At 35.0% G+C, this 23579-nt stretch overlaps 1 pseudogene; it reads right to left on the bottom strand.

Annotated features, from left to right (window-relative positions):
- Positions 1-15030, bottom strand: part of LOC147584237 (uncharacterized) — a 106819-nt pseudogene extending 91789 nt beyond the window's left edge.
- Positions 15031-23579: the final 8549 nt, after the last annotated feature.

The raw sequence follows: 23579 nt of genomic DNA, 5'->3' as shown, positions 1-23579 counted from the left end.
AGATTAAATCATGAATTTAATGGATTCTGAGAAACTTAACAGAAGACCATGGGGGAGGGGAAGGAAAAAAAAGTTAGGGAGAGGGCCAAACCGTAAGAGACTCTTAACTGAGAACAAACTGAAGGTTGATGGGGGTGGGAAGAGGGGAGGGTGGGGGATGGGTATTGAGGAGGGCACCTGCTGGGATGAGCACTGGGTGTTGTATGGAAACCAATTTGACAATAAATTTCATATTAAAAAAAAAGAAACTGAAAAAAATAATTCTGAAGCACAGAAAATTATCTGCCCTTGTGATTCATTTAACAAGGATTTTAATTTAGTATTATGTGACCAATAAAAGATTAAATCGCAAACTGAAAATTTGAAGCAAAGAAAATTTTATGTATTCTGTAGTTAGTATGTGTGGTAATACTTTCATTTCTCCTCTTCTCAGTTCTGCTTTCTAAGCTGATGTTCAGATAAAATTTTGGAGAACTTAAACATTATTGTTGAGAAACTTGTAAGACTAATGTCAAAAAATCCATAAAAGTTTTTTGTTGATGGAAATATATCCATTGCATCTATAATTTTAAGGGAAATGTGGCATAATATTCTCTGAGTCATGTGAGAAAATTATTTTCCTATAAGGGACAAATCTATGACTTAGTAAGAATTGTTTCCCCATTTTTTGATTATTCTATCCCGCAGTCATATTTCCTTCTAATAAAAGGCTATATAAATGTTTTGTAGTCTATATTAATAGCTACGATATAATGTTTATATACTCATGAATGATATCATTCTCTGAAGGAGAAATTAATCAATATTGACCCACAATAAAATATTTAAAAACTGACATATGTCAAATTTCCTATTTATGTATAACAAAGTCTGTAAAATCACCACAACACTTAACACTAAATCCACCCAGGGGCACCTGGGTGGCTCAATCAGTTAAGGGTCCAGCTCTTGAGTTTGCTTCAAGTCATGATCTCACAGTTCGTGAGATCAAGCCCCATGCTGGACTCTGCACTGACAGTGTGGACTCTGGTTGGGATTCTCTCTCTCTCCCTCTCTCTCTCTGCCTGTTTCTCTCTCTCTCTCTCAAAATAAATACATCCTAACTAATTATGACCAAGTAATTTGAAATTTCAGAATGAACACACAAGTACAGGTTTTCTGTGTTTATTATCCTAAAGTCCACATGTCTCTCATGACACTATTACTTTGCACATATTGTTTCCTTCTAGCTCTTTTTTTCATATGTGTTTCAATAAATTGTAGATATTCTTTGAGAGGTCTTCTAGGAAGTCTTTGTTATCTTCCTATCTGCTCACCTCCTACAGCTTCTCTTTTCCTCTAATATACTAGTACACTAGATGCTCAACTCTACTATTATACTATTTTAAATTCTTTTCTTCAAATCAACATAGAGTACTCTTTACAAAGCTTTGTACCCTTAAAAAATCTGCATATATTGCATAATCTAGTGAACTGCATTATAATATTTAATAAACGAATAAAGTAGTAAGTCAGAGAACAAAGTACTTAAAAAGTGGAGCAGTAAAAGTGGATTTACAGAAAAATGAAAATAGCAGTTTTCAATTTTATTTTATTTATTTATTATTATTTTTTAATGTTTACTTTTGAGAGAGACAGAGAGCAAGAGCATGAGCGGTGAAGCGGCGGAGAGAGAAGGAGACACAGAGTCCAAATCAGGCTCCAGGTTGTGAGCTGTCAGCACAGAGCCTAATGCAGGGCTGGAACCCATGAACCCTGAGATCCTGACCTGAGCCAAAGCAAGAGGCTTAACCAGCTGAGCCACCCAGGTGCCCCACATCTTTCGATTTTAAAGATGGCATTACAGGCAAGAATTTTTCACTTATATTGGTGCAGCTGAGAAGACTGTTACATCAAAATCACTCCCTCTGTCTGTGTCTCTTTCACTCCACACAGAAACACTGTTCTGAATGTTCTGAACATGATGATTAGCTTAGTTTGATGCTGTTAGAGTTTGAGAAAGCTTAATCACCTTAATTTTAAATGGCACCCTGTTTTCTGAAGTTGTTGTCCAATGATCCATCATTATTATATGGCATGTTCACTCAATCTCTTTTTGCCTCAGTTTATGTTATAAAACTGTTTCCATTTCTTTCCTTTTTCTGCCACTGTTCTTTCCAGTTAAAAAATTGACCATTCATAAATTCCTTGGCTAATTCATGAATTTCCCCAATGTTTTCACTTTGTTGTTTAAATATTGAAGAAGAACTTAGGTAGCAATTACACCTTCAAGAAATGGATGTTAAGCCTCTATTAGATTCACATCCAAAGAGTGTAAGTTATGTTAAACTCTATAAAGTTTCTGTTTGTTAAGGAAATTGACACCACACTGCAATTGACACTGCATGACAACTGTGTGACTTCTAAAGTTATTAAAAATAAATAAAAGCCATCAAAAGAGAAGCATTTGTGTAAAACACTGATTTTATAGGACAACCTGAAGTTGAACATGTTTCCCATTATTTTTGAGCTCTAATGGCCCTGTTTGCTTCTTTCTTACAAAGCATAAGTATTTCCATTTGATTATAGTTACTTACAACTTGTTTTAGTTACTTTAGTAGACTGCAATCCTCTTGATGGAGGAGAGAATAGCACTGAAGTATTTGTTTTTCTCATCTTTGCGAGTTACTTACATGGCATGAAGGAGAGAATAGTATCCTTTGCTTTATTCCGAGAGGGAAGTGATTTGCTTGTTCATCCTTTCCAAATCTATCTGCTTTGAAGGAAACCTTATGGAAGAATAGAGTTTCCCCATGTGTTCTAAGTGCTTAAAAGCAAGTGTGTTTAAAGCATAAAGTTTTGAAGTAGTCTACTCAGTTTTTAACAGTTCTCATCTGGAAATAGGGATGTCTATCCTAACATTTTTTCAACTGTGGTTCTTGAACTACCTCAGTAGATACTTACGGGTATTATTTATATATGGCACGCACGAATCTTCATTTTCAACAGTGTCCTGTGTGATACTCATGCTTGCTAAATTGAGAGAATCTAGTATGGCCTCTGAGAAAGTGACTACCTAAAAATAACACAGGTTCTCAAAGATAAAACAATAAGACTGGTTTTGAGAATGAATGTTTCAAACTCAGTGCTGTTCAAAAACCTAGTCATGTTGTTGGGAGGAGATCGCTGATTCAATTTCATTGCTGGTAGATCAGTCTGTTCAAATTCTCTATTTCTTCCTCCTTTAGTTTTTGGTAGGTTATATGTTTGTAGGAACTTATCCATTTCTTCTAGCTTATTCAATTTGTTGGCCTATGATTTCATAATACTCTCTTACAATTGTTATTTCTGTGATGTTGGTTGCTATTTCTCTTCTTTCATTTGTAATTTTGTTTATTAGGGTTCTCTCTCTCTCTCTCTCTCTCTCTCCACCTTTCTCTCTCTCTCTTTTTCATGAATCTGGCTAAAGGTTGATCACTTTTGGTGATCTTTTCAAAGCACTAGCTTCGGCTTTCATTGGTCTATCCTATTGGTTCTTTTTAGTGTCTGTATCATTCATTTCTGCTCCTATCTTTACTATTTCCTTCCTTTTGTTAGTTTGGAGTTTTGATTGTCCTTCTTCTTCTAGCTTCTTTAGGTGTAAGGTTAAGGCGTTTATTTGAGATTTTTCTTGCTTCTTGGGGTAGGCCTGTGTCTTTCCTCTTAGAGTGACTTTTCTGCACCCCAAAGATGTTGGAAATCTGTTTTGATTTTCATTTGTTTCCATGTAATTTTTTATCTCTTTATTTTCTTGTTTACCCCATTCATTGTTTAGTAACATGTTATTTAACCTTCATGTATTTGTGATGTTTTGAGATTTTTGTTGTTGTTGTGGTTGATTTCTAGTGTCATAGCTTTGAAGTCAGAATGACTTTCATCTTTTTGAATTTGTTGAGACTTGTTTTGTGGTCTAATATGTGATCTATTCTGGAGAATGTTCCATGTGCACTTGAAAAGAATAGGTATTCTGCTGTTTTAGAATGGAATGTTCTGCATATATATCTGTTAAATCCATATGGCCCAGTATGTCATTTAAAGCCATTGCTTTCTTGTAGATTTTCTGTTTAGATGATCTGTCTATTGATATAAATTGGGGGTTAAAATTCCCTATGGTTATTGTATGACAATTGATTAGTTCCTTTATGTTTGTTATTGACTGTTTTATGCATTTGGGTGCTCCTATAAATATTTACAATTATTATATTTTCTTGTTGGATTGTACCATTTATTATCATATAGTTCCTTCTTTGTCCCTTGTTACAGTCTTGGTTTTAAAGTCTATTTTGTCAGATATAAGTATTGCTACCCTGGCTTTCTTTTGATACCATTTGCATGATAAATGTTTCTCCATCCCCTCACTTTCAATTGGCAGGTGTCTTTAGGTCTGAAATAAATCACTTGTGGTATATGGGTCTTGTTTTGATCCACTGTGTCACCTTATGTCTTTTGATTGAAGCACTTATTCCATTTACATTCAAAGTAATTATTGATAGGTATCCATTTATTGCCATATTATTACTGGTTTTGTGGTTCTTTTTTGGTTTCTCTCTGATCTTCTCTTCTCTTGCTCTCTTTCACGGTTTGTTGACTTTCTTTAGTGATATACTTGGATTCATTTCCCTTTATTCTTTGAGTATCTATTACTGGTTTTTGATTTTTGCTTACTATTTGCATATAACATCTTTTGCGTATAGCAGTCTATATTAAGGTGATGGTCACTTAAGTTTGAACTCGTTCCTTACTCCTCTCATCCTCACCTTTTAGGCAGATGGTGTCATGCTTTAAATACTTTTATTTTGTGAGTCCCTTCTCTTATTTTTATAGATATACTTATTTTACTGCTTTTATGCTTTCTAGTTTTCTTTCTTTTGTTTGTGGTCTTTCCTTTTTGCTCAGTGTCTCCTTTAATATTTCCTGTAGGGTTAGTTTAGTGTTCCTGAAGTACGTTAGTTTTAGTTTGTCTGAGAAACTCTTTATCTTTCCTTCTGTTGCAAATAATATCTTTGCTGGATACAGTATTCTTGGCTAAATACTTTTCCTTTCAGCAGTTTGACTATATCATGCCATTCCCTCTGGAGTGCAAAATTCCTGCTGAAAAATCCACTCTCAGCCTTATGGGGTTTCCCCTGTATGTAACTGCCTTGTTTTCTCTTGCTCCTTTTAATTTTTTTTTCTTTATCACTACTTTTTGCCATTTTAATTACATGTGTCTTGGTGTGGACCTTCTTGAGTTGTTTTTTTGAGGGGATCTCTGTGCCTCCTGGATCTGGATATCTGTTTCCTTCCCCAGGATAGGAAAGTTTTCAGTTATTATTTCTTCAAGTAAGTTTTCTGCCCCCTTTCCTCTGTCTTCTTCTTCTGGGATCCCTATACTATGAATGCTGTTACACTTGAGGGAGCCACTGAGTTCTCTAAGAATATTCTCAATTTGCATAATAGTTTTCCCTATCATTTGCTCAGCTTGGTCACTTTCCATTTCTCTGTCTTTTAGGTCATTAATTCATCCCTCTGCTTCCTCTAGCTTGTAATTTATTTCATCAAGTTTATCTTTAATTTCATTTATTTTGCTTTCATCTCTGATTGGTTCTTTTTTGTTTCTTTGTTAAGGGTTCCACTTATTTCCTCTACTCTTTTCTCAAATCCAGAGAGTATCTTTATTGTTATTACTTTAAGTTCTCTATCAGGTATGTTACTTATATTCATTTCCCCTAGGTCTCTTCCTGTGGTTTGGTCCTTTTTTTTTTTTTTTTTTTTTTTTCATTTGGGACATATTCCTTTGTGTTCTCATTTTGTCTAACTCTCTGTGTTTGTTTCTGTGTTTAGGAAAATCAGCTACATCTCTTCTCTTGATGGTAATGGCCTTATGTCCAATATGACTAGACATATTAACAGGTAAATTCTACTAAACATTTAAACAGGAGTAAATACCAATAATTCTCAAACTATTCCAAAATATAGAGGAGGAAATAAAACTTCCAAATTCATTCTATAAGACTAGTATCATCCTGATACCAAAACCGGATAAAGACACCACATAAAAAGAGAACTACAAGCCAATATCTCTGATGAACACAATGCAAAAATCCTCAACAAAGTACTAGCAAACTGAATCCCACAATACATTAAAAAAACATACACCATAATCAAGTGGGATTTATTCCTGGGGTGTAAGCATGGTCAATATCCACAAATATGTCAACATGATACATCATATCAACAAGAGAAAAGATAAAAACCATATGATCATTTCTTTTTTCTTTTAATGTTTATTTATTTTTGAGAGAGAGAAAGAGGGAGAGAGAGACAGAGTGTGAGAGGGGGAGGGGCAGAGAGGGAGGGAGACAGAATTTGAAGCAGGCTCCAGGCTCTGAGCTGTCAGCACTGCTGAAACTCACAAGCCATGAGATAACATACTGAGCCACCCAGGCACCCCTGATCATTTCAATAGATATATAAAAAGCATTTGAAAAACTTCAAAATCCATTCGTGATAAAAACATTCAACAAGGTAGGTCAAGAAGGAGTATATTTTGACAATGAAAGCCTCATATGGAAAACCAAGAGTCAACATTATACTTAGTGGTGGGAAACTGGGAGCTTTTCCTTTTAAGGTTGGGAACAAGAGAAAGATGTTGACTCTGACCATTTTTATTCAACATACATCTGGAATTCCTAGCTATAGCAACTAGAAAACATAAATAAATAAAATGCATACAAATTAGTAAGAATGAATTAAAACTATTTGCAGATGACATGATATTCTATGTAGAAAACCCTGAAGACTCCACCAAAACACTACTAGAACTGATAAATGAATTCAGTAAAGTCATAGAATACAAAATAAGGTACAGAAAACTGTTGCATTTCTATACATATGAATACTTCTATACATGTTATACTCCTATAACAATGAAGCAGCAGAAAATAAAATGAATAAAACAAACACATTTATATTTCCACCAAAAGCAATAAAGTATCTAGGCATAAACTTAACCAAAGAGGTAAAAGACCTGTGCATTAAAACTATAAAAAATTGATGAAAGAAATTCAAGATGACACCAAGAAATGGAAAGACATTCCATGCTTATAGATCGGAAGAAAAATGTTAAAATGTCTTCACTACCAAAAGCAATCTCCAGATTTAATGCAATCCTTATAAAAACAGTAACAGCATTTTCAAAGATTTAGAATAAACAATCCTAAATCTGTATGGAACCACAAAAGACCCCGGATAGCTAAAGCAATATTGAAAAAGAAAAATGAAACTAGGGTATCACAATTCCAGATTTCAAGTTACATTACAAAGGTATAGTAACCAAAAAAATATGGTATTGGCACAAAAATAGACACATGGATCAAGCGAAAACCCAAAAATAAACCCACAATTATATGGCCAATTAATCTTCTATAAAGCAGGAAAGAATGTCCAATGGGAAAAAGACTGCCTCCTCAACAAATGGTGTTGGAAACACTGGACAGCAACATGCAAAATAATGAAACTGGACCACTTTCTTACATAATATACAAAAATAAATTCAAAAAGATTAAAGACCTAAGTGTGAGACTGGAACCATAAAAATCCTAGAAGAGAGCAAAGGCAGTATGAAATTTCTCTGACATTGACCAATAGGAACATTTTTTAGATGTATCTCCTGAGGCAAGAGAAATAAAAGTAAAAATAAGCTACTGGGATGACATTAAAATAAAATTCTTTTGTACACTGAAGGAAACAATCAACAAAACTAAAATGCAACCAGTTGAATTGGAGAATATAGTTGCAAATGACATCTCTGATAAAGGGTTAGTATCCAAAATATGTAGAGAACTGATATAACTCAACACTCAAAAATCAAATAACCCAACTAAAAAATGGGCAGAAGACATGAACAGATATTTCTCTAAAAGATATACAGATGGCCAACAGACACATGAAAAGATGCTCATCATCTCTGATCATCATGGAAATGCAAATCAGAACTACAGTGAGATACCACCTCACATCTGTCAGAATGACTAAAATAAAAAACACAAGAAACAAGTGTTGGTGAGGGTGTGGGAGAAAAGGAACCTTTATGCACTACTGGTGGAAATGCAAACTGGTGCAGCCACTGTGGAAAACAATATGGGGTTAAAAATTAACTCCTCAAAAAGTCCAAAGTAGAACTACCCTAGGATCCAGTAATCACACTATTGGGTATTTACCCCTAAAATACAAAAACACTTATTCAAAGGGATGCACTCCTATGTTTATTGCAGTATTATATAACCAAATTATGGAAGTAGCCCAAGTGTCTATCAATAGATGAATAGGTAAAGAAGATGAGTAATATATACAATGGAATATTATTCAGTCATAAAAAACAATAAAATGTTGCCATTTGCAACAATGTGGATAGAGTTATTGAATATAATGCTAAGTGAAATAAGTCAGAGAAAGACAAATACCGTACGATTTCACTCATATATAGAACAAAACAAATGAACAAAGAAAAGAAAAATAAAGTGACAAATGAAGAAACAGATTCCTGACTAAACATGATTACTGGATGATTACTGGAGAGGAAGTGGGTAGGGGGATGGATGAAAGGGGTGATGGGGTTTAAACAGTGCGTTTGTCATGATGAGCACTGGGTGATGTATGGAATTGTTGAGTCACTATATTGTACACCTGCAACTAATATAACACTGTATTTTAATGATACTGGAATTAAAAAAAAAAGTTAAAAGCCTTGCCATGTACGGCTATCACTAGTCTACCAACTCCAGTGAGTTTGTGCAAAACTGCCCATACAGGTACCATAGACTTTTCCTAGCTACAATGTATATTGGACTCATGACAATAAGGCTAAATGGTACACTTTACCTTCAAAGCAGAGAGGTGTTTTCAAACACTCAGTATCTCAGCTCATGAAACATGTAGGACTTAGCCTTTGAAAAGCCTGTGCATAGAAATGAGAAAGGTGGGCCTTAATGTCAGGAACTTGGAAACCATATTCTTGAACTCTTCATTTGAAGTTTTTAAAATAAAGTGAATTATTAGGTGGCTTTACTGAATGCTCAAGGGTTGAAGTAATTTCAATCTATGCTTGATGTAAAGTTCAAGTATAAAACTGAATCAATTTTTTTCTTCTCTACATTTCTTGACCAAAAGATTTAAAAACATGTGTATAGGATAGTGAATTTATAGAGTAATATTGTAGTTTCAATTTTATTGCTTATCCCTCCAGAAAGCACTATAAATTACTCCAGAGAATGGAATAAACTTTCATTTAGACATATGTGGCAAAAGAGAAAGAGAAATAATGCAAAACTGTAATAGTGACAAAATATTTTCAAATATCATAATCTCCTTTATTTTGATACTACCATTTACAAAGTAAGCAGATATTTTATACATCAGAAATCATTATATTTCAAGTAATAGAAAAATGAACTAATTCAGACTTTTAAAATAAAGGGAATTTTTAAGTCACTTCACTGTACAATGTGTGGGTTATTCTAGTTTCAATAGAGGCTGATATCTGGGGTTCCAGCAATATAAACAGGACATGCATCACTCTCAGCTATTTTTCCTTAATCCTGCACCCATTTTGTGAGGCACTCTGTCTTTGCATTTGCAAATAGGGTGTTAGTCTCTTGTACTACATGCTCCCTTGTTCATAGGCAGCAAGAAAGAGAAATTCTGCTTTCTTAACAGCCAAATAAAAGCCATATAATTGAGACCCATAAGCTCTGTTTGCCCTGACTATTTCATATTTACTAACCTGGAAAAATTATCTTGTCCAAAAAGGTAGGTCATGTTGACTGGATTTAGCTAATCTTTGGGCACCCACTAGAAACAGAGGTGGAATAATCTATCCCTCATAAACATTGTAGGCGGGAAATTCTGGGTACTCTTAGAAAGATGATTAAATGATAAAATGCCAACTAGTAGATGTCCAATATATTATTGAAAATGGATACTTTTTAAGAAAAATTGTTTAGTAATTTTTTGAGTCTTTTTTTTGAAGAGCCAGAACTTTCTTTCTTACCTCAAATTGGGCTATAGAAAATTTTCTGACTGTTAAATTGTCTTTCATGGTTAGAGACCTAGCTTTTCATTATTTAGTGAGCTAGGTGAGTATTACTACTCATCCAAAGTTCATATTTAGATTATCTTTTATTTAGAAATAATGTCAACTGCAGGAAACCAACTACATTGGCTTAAAAAATATGCTATCTCCCACCCCTACCCCCACTCCATGTAATGTACAGTCAGAAGGTAAGCAGTTCAGAAGGTGGTCAGGTTTTCAGTGGCATAAGAGACAGGATATCTGTGATTCTCTATGCCCTTGGTTACCAGTAAGTGCAATAACTTTATACCTCCAGAGACCTTGCCAGCAACTGGAGCAGAAAGAGGAGGTAAGCAGAATGGGCTTTGGCATCAGAAATTATCATACCTCCTTGGCCACTCTAGCTTTAAGGGACTCAGAGAACATGAGGACTTTTGTTTTTCTACCAGAGTAAAACTGAGCAAGAGAGAAAGAACAGGAAGAAGGTGCTAAGTGAGTCAACCTATATTGTCTTCTCCAGATAATATTCTCTATTTTTTTTATTGCATTAACCTATTTAGTAACAAAGAAGAGGCCAATCCTAAAAACATTAAAAGCCTGAACTATATTAAGCCTAAGTCTAATGTAAAGAATCTAGTGATAAAACAGATCCACTTAAGGGCTTTTAAGTTTCTTGCTTTAGGCTAGACTAAGATTGATTTCACAAGGAAATTAGAGGTCAGAGTGGGTGCTCAGTACTTACCATTGCTGGTAACTATATACAGGTACAGTCTTCAAAAATGAACTGTATACATTACTCAATTATAAATATCAATGGTCCCATGGTGTAGGAAAACTTGGTTGACTGTCATACCATGGTAGTCATCTTAAAGCCTGTTTTTTAAAAGCACTGGATTTTATGTGAAGAACAAAGGCTGAAGAGTTTCAAGTGCAATAAGAACATTCCATTTAGTTTAAACATTCTTCTTGCATACAGGAGAGTCTGAGCAAGAAGGCTCCCTCCGTTTTCTTTTTCAGATTCACTTTCCCAGTAAGGGAAAAGCCTAAAAAAAAAGGATAATGCTTAGTAGATGATCACACTTGACCAGAATTTAATGAGAGAGATTTTTTTGTGTGCATTTGCTATAAAACTATATGTGATGATACATTCTACTGTATTATTCAGTGTCCTCTAAAAAAAAGACAAAAACTCCCTCAAATTTCAAAGTTAGGGGAAGAAAACACTTCCTAAATAACTGATATGTTTTTAGATTATATAACCATGTATAAAAACCCTTCTACAGGCAGTGTATGTAGTATCAATGATAAAAACAGAAAAACAAGGTGAAAGAGAGGGACAGAGGAAAGAAAGACTGAGTTTCTCCCTGACTGGCCAACTTGGATACATCTTCATCATAACTCTATGTATGATGCAGAACATTAAAGCTGGACCAAAACACTAGCCCTAAAATGGGGGAGATTATGGCCATCACTTTCTTGTATGAAATGACAAATGCCAAAATCTGTACTTAATATGTAGCTGATAATATGTAGCTGATAATATGTAGCTGATATGTGCCAACAGTGAGTAGTAGGTTCTTTTTAGGTGTCTTCTAGGATACCACAAAGACCTAACAACTCTTTCATTTATATCTACTCACTTTATGTTTTCTATGTTTTCATTTAAATTCCAGTTAGTTGACTTACAGTGTAATATCAATTCCAGGGGTACAATAAAGTGATTCAACAATTCCATACAACAAATGGTGCTCATTATAGCAAATGCCCTCCTTAATCCCCAACCCCTCTTTAATCCATCCCCTCACCCACCTCTCCTCTGGTAACCATTAGTTTGTTCTCTATAGTTAAGAGTCTGTTTCTTGAAACTCACTTTATTTTTAAAACTATTTAAGTCAAAGCCTGAGTGATTAAAAAGTTATGACAACTACAGCATCATAAGCCAAACAGATCAAATTCAATATTTCTCCTGAGTATGCCATATATATATATATATATATATATATATATATATATATATATATATATGTATATACATATATGTATATATGTGTGTGTGTGTGTGTGTGTATAAAAGTGAGTACTGCTTTGGTTTCTTTTCTAGATATATCACAATGAGAGAGAAAAAAAGAAAGAGCTTGATAGACCAAGAGACTCTAGAAAATATCACGGAGGAGCAAAACTATAAGTTAAATGTGTCAATGAAATTTTGTGGGGTGGATGTGTCCTAAAAATATTGAAATGCAGAATTTAGTGGCTAGGAGCTTGGTTTAGAATCAACAGACCCTCCAGGATTAATTATTAGCAGTGCAACCTTAAACAGATTACTTAACCTCCTTGAAGTCAGTGTCCTTCTATGTTAATTGGGAAAAACTGTTGGTGGTTTACAGTGTTATTGTGAGAAATGAATAGCATTATATCTGTGAAACACCAATCCTAGTGCTAGTGCTTAATAAGACTTAGTATCATTTGAGGATTTTATCATTTATCTCACCCAAGCAAAAAAATATACCACAAATATGCAAATGTATCAAAAAAATCCCCTAAATATAAGCATATAACAAGATCTATTATTTTAAAGTTTAACAGGGTAAAATATGAATATGTTTGTATAAATTATAGGGTTTTAAATGTCATCTTTAAGAAAAAGGTATAAAATGCCATACATGAAACCCAGACTGTGGGAAAAGCTGTGTAAGGAAAAACATTGATTCTTTAATAAACAGAAAGAAGCCAAGAGAAATAAAGTACATTAAGCCTGTAAAAGGTTGCCTTGGAAATATTTAGATACGACATGTGTTAAAAAGGGATTGTAGATTCTGCTTTGACATTGATAAGAGAAACCTGGAACATGTAGGTCCCTGTGGCAAAGTCCAAAGCATTACAAATGTTAACACGTAATATCAATGAAGTTTTTCATTATCCACTCATTCACTCACTATACTTCAGAGTAGGGGTGTGTCTTTACAAAGAAAAAACAGCATGTGTTATTTAAGCAGAAGCAAAATAACATGGTTAGTTTGAGAAATTCAAAGAACAAAGCTGAAATAATAGAGAATGAGGTTATAAAGATGTAGTGTGATCATACTGTATAATTTTGGATTTTATTCCAAGTGGTACACTGCATCCTAATATCCCCCCAAAATATATAGGAAAATAACCACATACTTCAGCCTACGTTGATAAATTCATAAGAAGGAGGTATTAGTTTAACATCTTTTGTAATCAGTTTCAGACTGGTATAAGTTTAAATTATGAGTAGGCAGGATTCTGCAATTTGGTTGCCAAGGAAGTGATACACTTCTATCTGTATTGCAGTCTTGGAGTGGGCAGAGATGGTAGAAGGAAGTATGCAAGGTAGATCAAAGAAACTAGACACACTCTAAAAGCCCTTGAAATAAACCCATCTCCTGACATTTTAGTTATTAATTGTATTTCCATTTACTGGTTTGCTCTTTTATTTATTATATAAGATTATTTCTTTTTTTTAATTTTTTAATATTTATTTACTTTTGAGAGAGATACATAAGCATGAACGGAGCACAGGCAGAGAGAGAGAGAGGGAGACACAGACTCCAAAGCAGGCTCCAGGCTCTGAGCTGTCAGCACAGAGCTCGAGTCAGGGCTCGAACACGCGAATTATGAGATCACGACCTGAGCCAGAGTTGGAGGCTTCGTCGACTGAGCCACCCAGGCTGCCCTATGTAAGCTTGTTTCTGAGTGTAATTACATTCCTCTGTTGATTTATAATGCATCCTATATAAGAATTAGACTTTTTAAGGATTTACAAATCCTTACATGAAACTAAAGTTTGGCTAGGATGTCAAGCAAAGCACATAGCCATACACTGCTGTAGGAATGTCAGTTTGTACATACACTTTGGAAAACAATTTAGTGCTGTAATAATACCATGAAAATACAAAAGAAATAATAAATACAAAATTCATGCTATTAGTTACTTCCTAGCTGATTCAGCAATGGTCACCCTTGATGTTTCAAAAGCAAGGCTGTTTTTTAATTGATTGGTGTTCAGGAGTTTCCTTTCATTATTGATTATTACTCTTAATATTGCATGTGTATTTCATAATAAAACGGAAATAAAACCGTTTTCAGTATGAAAGTAATCATCCCAAACTGAAATTGTTTACATGCATTTCATATAAATGTCTGTAACAAAGTTACCTCATATGGTTTCTGATCAATTTCTAAGCTTTAAAGAATAAAATGAACAGTCAAATCATCGTTATAAAGGTGACTTTATCTTCTACATAAAGATGAGAAAATATTCTTATTGAAATAAGGGAAGACTATTATTGGCACTCTGCGATGCCACAAAAGTATGTATACATCCTTATACATATATCAAAAGGCTTTGACTACAAACTTGTGTTCTCCCTTGTGAGTATTCAGAAATATATGCCTCCAGTAGCTAAGCTGTAAGAGTTGGAAATTAAAAATAATAATAATAATAATAATAATAATAATAATAATAATAATAATGGAAAATTTAAATTTTCCTGGCCTCTGACATCTATGTAAGACAACTACTGCTAGATGCAATGATTAACTCTGCCTAAATATTAGAACCACTTGGAAGAAATTTATCCCAATGATTTGTGCCTCACCTTTAGAGAATGAGATTTAATTGGTTTAGGTGGAGCCAAAGCATCTGTAGTTTGGAAAAGATCTCCCAGATGATTCTAATGCACTATCACTGTAGTTCTTGAACTTTGATCACCAGACTAGCAGCATCAGCACCTGTGATCTTTTTACCCATTCTTACTTAGGCTCCACCCCCCGAGCTGCTGAATCAGAAACTCTGGTGTTGGGGTCCAGTAGTTTGTGTTCTTACAAGCTTTCCAGGCGATTTGATGCTTCCTGAAGTTTGAGAACCAGTACGATGTGCTGTAAGGTATTTCTTTTAGATTTTCTTTCCCAATTTGCTCCTCAGTAGGGAAAAACATCGTATCAGATTGGAAATTTTGAGACCAGACACTGAGTCTGCTAGGCTTAGCTAATGTTTGCTGAATATAATTGCTTAGGGGTAGCGCTAAACAAAGGTTTGTTACTGTACCAAGTGTTTGTGTAGAATCCTTGAAGTGTTTAGGGTTTGGCCCAGTTTAAAAGTTTATGGTTCCACCACATGAGGACATGTTTAAGACTCATCTTTTTAATGGCTTCTTGGCTCCATTTTAAAAGCCCTTGACAGAAGTGATTGCATTTTATTTTACCTTTTGGATCAAACAGCAGATCCCTTACCCCTTTGGATCAAACAGCAGATCCCCACATACTTCAGGTGGGGGAATGGGTTGAAGCCACTGGTGAAAATTACACGTTAGAGTTTAGAAAGGTTTTTCATCAAATGGATGTAGTAGAAAAGCTAGATGGTGAGAGAACAGGAGAGCAAGTTGTGGTCAAAAGAAGGAAGTAGGTACTGGAAATTGTAAAGCGTGAGTTGAGACTGTATGAACATCGCTTGGAATATGCTTTACGAAGCAGGATGCAGACTCTGAACGTGATGTAAACGTGTTTAACTTGTTTCTGTTAGTCTGTGTGTACTGAGTACAGAGGACTGTTTAAGATGTGGCTGCAAATCCTGGTCTGACATTTCCTGTGTGGTCATTTCCTAATCGGGCAGGTGCAGCTTGTACTTTCTCCTCCCCTTGCATTTATGTTTAAAGAGTATCTTGTGGATATTTTAATATGCATTTCCTTGATGACTAATGTGGTTGAGATTTAGTTCTATTCTGTCATTTTTATTTCTTTTATGAGGAAGAGTGCTGTGTTCAATTTTCTGTTTTCTCATCCACTACTTTGTAACATTGTTAATTTCATAAAAATACATGAATATCTTTCTTAGAATAAAAAAAACCAATATTCCTAATACTGGTTCCCACCCTTGTTACCATTTGATAAGTCTTGCATACTCTTTTTATGTATGTGAGTATTCACAGAAATACCTAATTTTAGTTTGACTTTGTGATTGTACACATACCATATCATTGTTTTTGTGCTGATAGGGAACTTTTTTTCCACAAAACAGTAAGCCCTGATCTGTCCACATCAGTGTCTATAGATACACAATTTAACTGTTACATTATATTCTAGTTTACAGATGGATATTTTAGGGACATGTGGAGTTAATAACATTTTTCATTAGGAGCAATGTATAATTGTGTCCTTGCCCACCATACTCTAATCTGTTAGAATATAAAAGATCATGTCTAACCTAATCACTGTTATCCCTGGGGCCTGGAAGGTCATTGGTACATGGTTGAAAATAGATAAATATTTGCTCAATAAATGACTGAATGGATATACATACTAGTTGGCCCTTCAGTACTTAGAGGGACTTAAACTGTAAGTCTAACTATACAGGATCCTATTGAATTCGGATGTCAAGATGGCTGACCCAGGGTATGTACATTTCAAAGTTTTCTAAGGTATTTTTTTTTCAGACTTAAGTATGAGAAAAATTATTTTTCAGAGTAGTGTTTCTCTAATAATTATGCCAAGATCAACAGCAAGATTACCAAGAGGGAACTTGTGAAGAATGCAAATTCTTTGGCTCCAACGAAGATCTACTAAATCAGAAACTGGGGCTGGGGTCCCACAATGTCTGACTTAACAAGCCCACCAGGTGATGCGAATTTCTGAGAACCACTGCTTTAATAAATAACTTGATTTTGATTGAAGACAGCTGTTTTTAACTAGCTACCAATGGTAGTAAAAATTAGCAGTATTTTTTCCATTAAACATTAAAACATGAAATAAATTGTTGATCATAACCTACTATATTTATTATGCCAGTTGAGAAAAATAGAGAAGTTAGAGTGGATTTCATGGGGAGCCTATATAAACAATCAAATTATTTTAATACCACATCTTAACCAGTGTGAAAAAATAATACTGTTCTCAAATACACAATGTTCTTCCTTATTATTTTTTTAAATGTGTGTGCTTCGGTTATGGGGAAGTACATAGCACAACTTGTATAAAATACACGGTAGTAATTTTTTCTTAAGTTTGGGTTTCCAGCACAAATAGGGCTAGATTTTTATAATTAGGATGTTTTTTTAAATCTCTTTAGTTCCTTTTCATCAGTACATTTATGAAGATGGCAGAAGATATTAAGAGGTCTGAGTTTTTTTTTTTCTTTTTTTTTCCCTCCCATTTTCCTTCTAGTCACAGAGTACTTGAGCATGTTACAATGCAATTTCACTCTCTAGGAGACGGCTATAATTCATTTCTCTTGGTAAACTGAATCAAATGCTGAGAGTATTATGGAGAGCCTCGGCTCGGGACTTCAACACTAGGCTGAGAGGCCTGCTAAGGATGGTGCAGTACAAGTTCTAGAAGCCTAATTGACTCAGTTTGTTCTGTAATAATAATTACAGCCTTTCTTCATTGAGGCCTGTGAAATCTGCCAGAGAGTTTTTAACTCCCTTTTTCCTTTACAGATTTAATCAAAGGTCAGACTCTTTTAAAATGAGAAATTATTATTTTTTATGTATAGTTACCTCCCTAAGGAAATGCACTGGTGTCTTAAGAATTACTGATTGCAATTCAGGCAAGGAGCATGTACCTTTTAGGATATGTAAGAAATAGAATGAAAAACATTTCAATGAACACAATTTCCCTTAATCTCTCCTGAAAATACGCCACAGTTTCTATCACTTAGAAGGAATTAAGTATTTTCTTAAAAACTCGTCGCTTTAAAATTGGTCAGTTAGAATCTGTCTTTCTAATAAATGGAAATCTGTTTCTTTAGTAGCCAGAAGAATTTTACCAGTTTACTGAAAGTTACTGTTTACCTTGATGCATTGCCAACTTAAATATCTTAAAGATTTTACTCAGTTACATGAAGAAAAGCATATTCAACATTTGCAAATAATCACTTAATGTATGTTTTTATTTTAAAGTATCTCAAGTCCTTTTAATTAAGGAGGAGCATATGATAGACACAGAAGAAAAAAACCTATAAGAATATTAGGAAATTTTGGGGTGCTGGGGTGGCTCAGTCCGTTGAAAGTCGTACTTTGGCTCGGGTCATGATCTCAGTTTGTGAGTTCGAGCCCTGCGTCAGGCTCTGTGCTGACAGCTCAGAGCCCGCAGCCTGCTTGAGATACTGTGTTTTCCTCTCTCTCTGCCCCTTCTCCACCTGTGCGCACTCTAGCGCGCGCGCGCGCGCGCTCTCTCTCTCTCTCAAAAATGTTAATAAAAAAGTTGAAAGAATATTAGGGAATTTTATATTTCACATGACAAATCTACATGTATTTTATACAAAAAAAAATACTATTTAGCCATACATAGCTTTAAAATAGGGTACAAAATTGGGGCACCTGGGTGGCTCAGTCAGTTAAGCGTCTGACTTCAGCTTGGGCCATGATCTCACAGCTCATGGGTTTGAGCCCGTGTCAGGCTCTGTGCTAACAGCTCAGAGCCTGGAGCCTGCATCGGATTCTGTGTCTCCCTCTCTCTCTCTCTCTGCCCCTTCCCCGCTCGGGCTCTGTCTCTCTCTCTCTCAAACATTAAAAAAAAAAAAAATAGGGTACAAATTTAAATGCACCTTGGTTTCTGTTCTCAAAGTATTTTAATCTGGTGAACTATTAAGATACTCAAAATCACTAATGTTGTTAAGAGCTTTGTTTAAGTAAATAAGAGGCTTATATATTGATATAAAAATCACTTTTGGAGGCTTCTCCTAATTAAAACTAAACTGCAATGAATTTGTCTTCCTTCTACTCCCCTACTTCACACCAGCACTCCTAAACTTCTTTTTTAAATATACAGCAGGACTTGGCAATAAACAACTCCTGAGAAATTAAAAAGAGAATTAAGTACAAACTGATAAGGAACAGTCCACTGGTATTCTAGTCTCAGATGTTGGTCCTAATAGCTGAGCCTGGGCTTCTGAGAAGCCGGGTAGGGTAGAAAACACAACTTCGGTTTGATGAGGAACTTGGAATTATCTACCTTCTATAAAGCTCAGAACCAAATGAATACTTGATAATCAACGGGAAAGGAGGTGGAAAAAAGCCTATCTTTGAAAATTTGAAATAGCATGACTGGGCCACTTCAGGTTGTGGCTTGTGAACTCCAAATACCTGAAAAGTAAGAAAAACCTAAATCCATAAAATAAACATAAATTGAACAATTATGTACATTCATCAAGTTCACAAAGAAATAAACACTGCAATAGCAGTATTAGTTTCATAACCACAAAGGGATCCCGACTGAAGTTGATACCATAATTAAGAAATTTATAAAATAAGGAGAAAAATCCTATATGATGAGTCCATACATCTGATAAACCCAAAGAACCTCTGAAAAGAGGACAGTTACCTGGAAAATAATATGAAACAAGTAGGATTTAAAAAAAAATCTGAAGTGTTTAATTATTTTTGAGAGAAAGAGAGCGTGAGGGAGGGAAGGGGAGAGAGACAGGAAGACACAGAACCCCAAGCAGGCTCCAGACTCCATGCTGTCAGCCAAGAGCTTGACACGAGGCTCGAACCCACATACTGTGAGATCATGATCTGAGCCGAAGTCGGATGCCTAACCACTGAGCCACTCAGGAACCCCTGAAATAATTAGTTGTAAAATAATTACATGCATAAAAGCTGAGTTAGGGACTTGGGGGGAACAGTAAAACAAATGGGGATATTAAAAAAAACACAACTCCTAAAAACCAACATAACTATTCAAATTAATAACTCCTATGACAGATTAAATAGCAGATTAGGCTCTGGAAGATTGAAATACAGAAGGTGATTTAAGGGAAACCCCGAATGCAAATATAGAAAAAATGATAGCATGAAAGAGGGGTTAAAAAATACAAAATACAAAATGAGAAAGGCCTTTGCACATCTGCTAAGAGTGTCTACATGAAACGAGAAAGATGGGGAAATATCAAATGAGATAGTGGCTGAACAAGTTGGAGGGTTGAAGAAAGACATGAGTTTTTAGATAAGGAACACAATAGATCTTCAACTCATGATGAAATGACAGAAAGTAAAAGTCAAAAAGCACATTCTAAACATTACTGGAAAGAAAAATTTCTACAAAAGGAGAAGCAATGAAATTGGCACAAGATTTTTCATCAGCAGTAATAAATCCCTGAACATGAAATAATAGCCTGAGAATGCAGTATGGGCAGAAAACCTGGATTTCTTTTCCAGTCAAGTCTATTGACAAAAATAGGCCTACAGAAAACATATTTCTTAAGATGTCACATTTGACATTGTGAAGAAAAAGATGTTCAAGCTTACTAGAACAAAAATTACATTTCAATTCCTAACTAATGACTAGATTATATGAGTAAATAAAAAGGAAGGAATAAATTTGCCTTTACTTGCAGTGATGTGATTGTCTACGTAACATTTCAGATTTTCTATGTATTAGAAAAAATTAGTATTTAGCCATTGCTCTTCATGTACAATTAGCAAAATTAAAATGCAAAATTAAAAGTATAATTGTATAGTAGTAATAAGCAAATAAGAAATTGACCTAAAATATTCTCTTGGCATTACAAAGTAAAATAAAAGGTTCTGAACTAAATAAAAGATGTATAAGAATTTTATGGAGAAGTTGGAAATTTACTGAAATGACTTTCTCTCTTAAGTCTTACTTTTTCCAAATGCAAACATACCACATGCCCATTGTAAAAGATAAAATGATTCAAGTGATTAATGTGTATTACAAAAATTAGATTCTCACATCATCTGCCATTCTCAATCATGTTAAATATTTGTGTATGTTTTTTGAGATGAAAGAAAGCATAAATGATACATGTAAGTTTTAAAGCATATGAAAACTGATGCTATACTTAAGAAATGAACCATTATCAACATCCTTCATGGTTTGCCAGCAGTGTAAGGGAATCACTGTCAAGAATTTTTTAATCATTAAAAGAAAGTGTTTAAATACTTAATAAAGGGGCCCCTGGGTGGCTCAGTCGGTTGAGCTTCCGACTTCGGCTCGGGTCATGATCTCGCGGTCCGTGAGTTCGAGCCTGGCGTTGGGCTCTGTGCTGACCGCTCAGAGCCTGGAGCCTGTTTCAGATTCTGTCTCCCTCTCTCTCTGACCTTCCCCCGTTCATGCTCTGTCTCTGTCTCAAAAATAAATAAACGTTAAAAAAAAAAACTTGGGGTGCCTGGGTGGCGCAGTCGGTTAAGCGTCCGACTTCAGCCAGGTCACGATCTCGCGGTCCGTGAGTTCGAGCCCCGCGTCGGGCTCTGGGCTGATGGCTCAGAGCGTGGAGCCTGTTTCCGATTCTGTGTCTCCCTCTCTCTCTGCCCCTCCCCCGTTCATGCTCTGTCTCTCTCTGTCTCAAAAATAAATAAACGTTAAAAAAAAAAAAAAAAATTAAAAAAAAAAAAAAAAACTTAATAAAACGGCAATATACCATGTGCAAAGCTAGAAGAAAACCTATATTAACGATAGCTTATTTCTATAATATATATGGATATACATATATACACATATATGTGTGCATACACGTTTCTATTTAAAATTCTTATCATTTTTGGTAACTTGGCAAGAGGATAATAAAAATCAAAATGGAGGGGCGCCTGGGTGGCGCAGTCGGTTAAGCGTCCGACTTCAGCCAGGTCACGATCTCGCGGTCCGTGAGTTCGAGCCCCGCGTCAGGCTCTGGGCTGATGGCTCAGAGCCTGGAGCCTGTTTCCGATTCTGTGTCTCCCTCTCTCTGCCCCTCCCCCGTTCATGCTCTGTCTCTCTCTGTCCCAAAAATAAATAAAATGTTGAAAAAAAAATTAAAAAAAAAAATCAAAATGGAAAAAACAGCAATGGATAACTAAATTATCAAGAAGATAACAGAGTAAAACATATTTACCCATAGGAATGTATAAGGTGATAACCCATATTTTACAGTCATAGAAATAAAGAGGTTGTATATTGGCACAGGTAGACTGTATGAATAGGATAGAGAACCCTGAAAGATAACAGAATGCAGAAACCTAGTACTGATAACATTGTGTCCATGTCAGTTCATAACCTGTAACTAATATACTGCTCTGGGGGCAGGTGTGGATAATAGGGGACCTGCTTGTGTGGAAGGGCAGAGGGCATATGGGAAATCTCTGGACCTTCCTCTCAGTTTTGCTACAAAATAAAACTGTCCTACAGACCAAAATCCATTAAAAAACTAAAGAAATTGAGCACATAGTAGCAGCAGCTGGAAAAATGGAAGTTACACAATTGCTGCCAATATGGAAAGAAATGATATAAAACAAATTGTATTTTTAAAATGCTTAGTTCAATAATCAAATATTCAATATTTTAAAAGTAAAATATAGAATAAAATATTAAATGATTATGAGTTGCTTAAATAATATACAAAAGGCACAAACCACAAAATAGAAGTATATGTTGACATAATTTAAAAATGGATAAATAACTTATTAAGTTCATAATTTGATATATAAATCAGTTGATAAATCCAATATACATATTTCTTAAAATCACAAAGAGTTACATGCAAGATATTGGCTGGAAGAGAATATGTATAAAACATGTTACTAACAAAGAAATATTTTGCAGTTTTCAACACTATGGACAAAAAACTAACTCACAAATTTTAAAAATCTTAAGATGAAAGAAAATGGACAATATATATAAACAGGCAATTTAAGGATGAGGAGATCTAAAAGGAAATATACGAAAAGTTGCTAAAATTCACTTTGTAATCAGGGTAATCAAGAACAATTTCTTATAACCGACAAAAAGCTATAACTAGATATATGTAAAATTGACAATATTATCAATAAATGATCTCTTATTTAAATTTTAGGATATGTGGGGTGCTTGGGTGACTCAGTCAAGCGTCCAACTTTGGCTCAGGTCATGATCTCACGGTTCATGTGTTCGAGCCCCACGTTGGGCTCTGTGCTGACAGCTCAGAGCCCAGAGCCTGCTTTGGATTCTGTGTCTCCCTCCCATGCTGCCCCTCCCTGCTTATGCTCTGTCTCTCTCAAAAATAAACATTAAAAAAAGTTAAATTTTAAGATGTGAAACAAGTGGACACATGTCCATAAGTATAAAACTGAAATTAAGAACAGTGAGAGGTCTGAAAAATCACTCTTCTTGCAAGGTAACAATTTATCATGTCACTTTCATGCACGCTAGTAGAAGACACAACACGCAGGATCTAAGACAAAAGACTTTATTACTCATGGCATAGTCGATAGCTTGAAAATCAATTCATCTTCGTTCCTCTGGCCCAACACTTCTCATGGAGGTAAATACTATGTACATAATGCACCTCCCTCACAGTTTAGGAAACCAGACCTTAGGAAACTAGTAAACCTGCCCCAAATTTCTCCTGGAAAGAGATGTTTTTATTATTAGACAACAAATGAATGCCCCAGAGGGAGATTCTGTCTTCTAAAGCTGTTCATTGCAGAAATATCTTTGAAAAGATAATATGTAAGCTTACATAAGATATTCATAGATGCTATGGGAAATTGTCTCTCAGTAGTAACAAGAATGG

The sequence above is a fragment of the Puma concolor genome, chromosome A1, assembly GCF_028749965.1.
Source record: "Puma concolor isolate L17-30 chromosome A1, mPumCon1.1.hap2, whole genome shotgun sequence".
NCBI classification, from domain to species: Eukaryota; Metazoa; Chordata; class Mammalia; order Carnivora; family Felidae; genus Puma; species Puma concolor.
The sequence above is the reverse complement of the archived record's forward strand: the minus strand, read 5'-3'. Positions and strand labels throughout refer to the sequence as shown.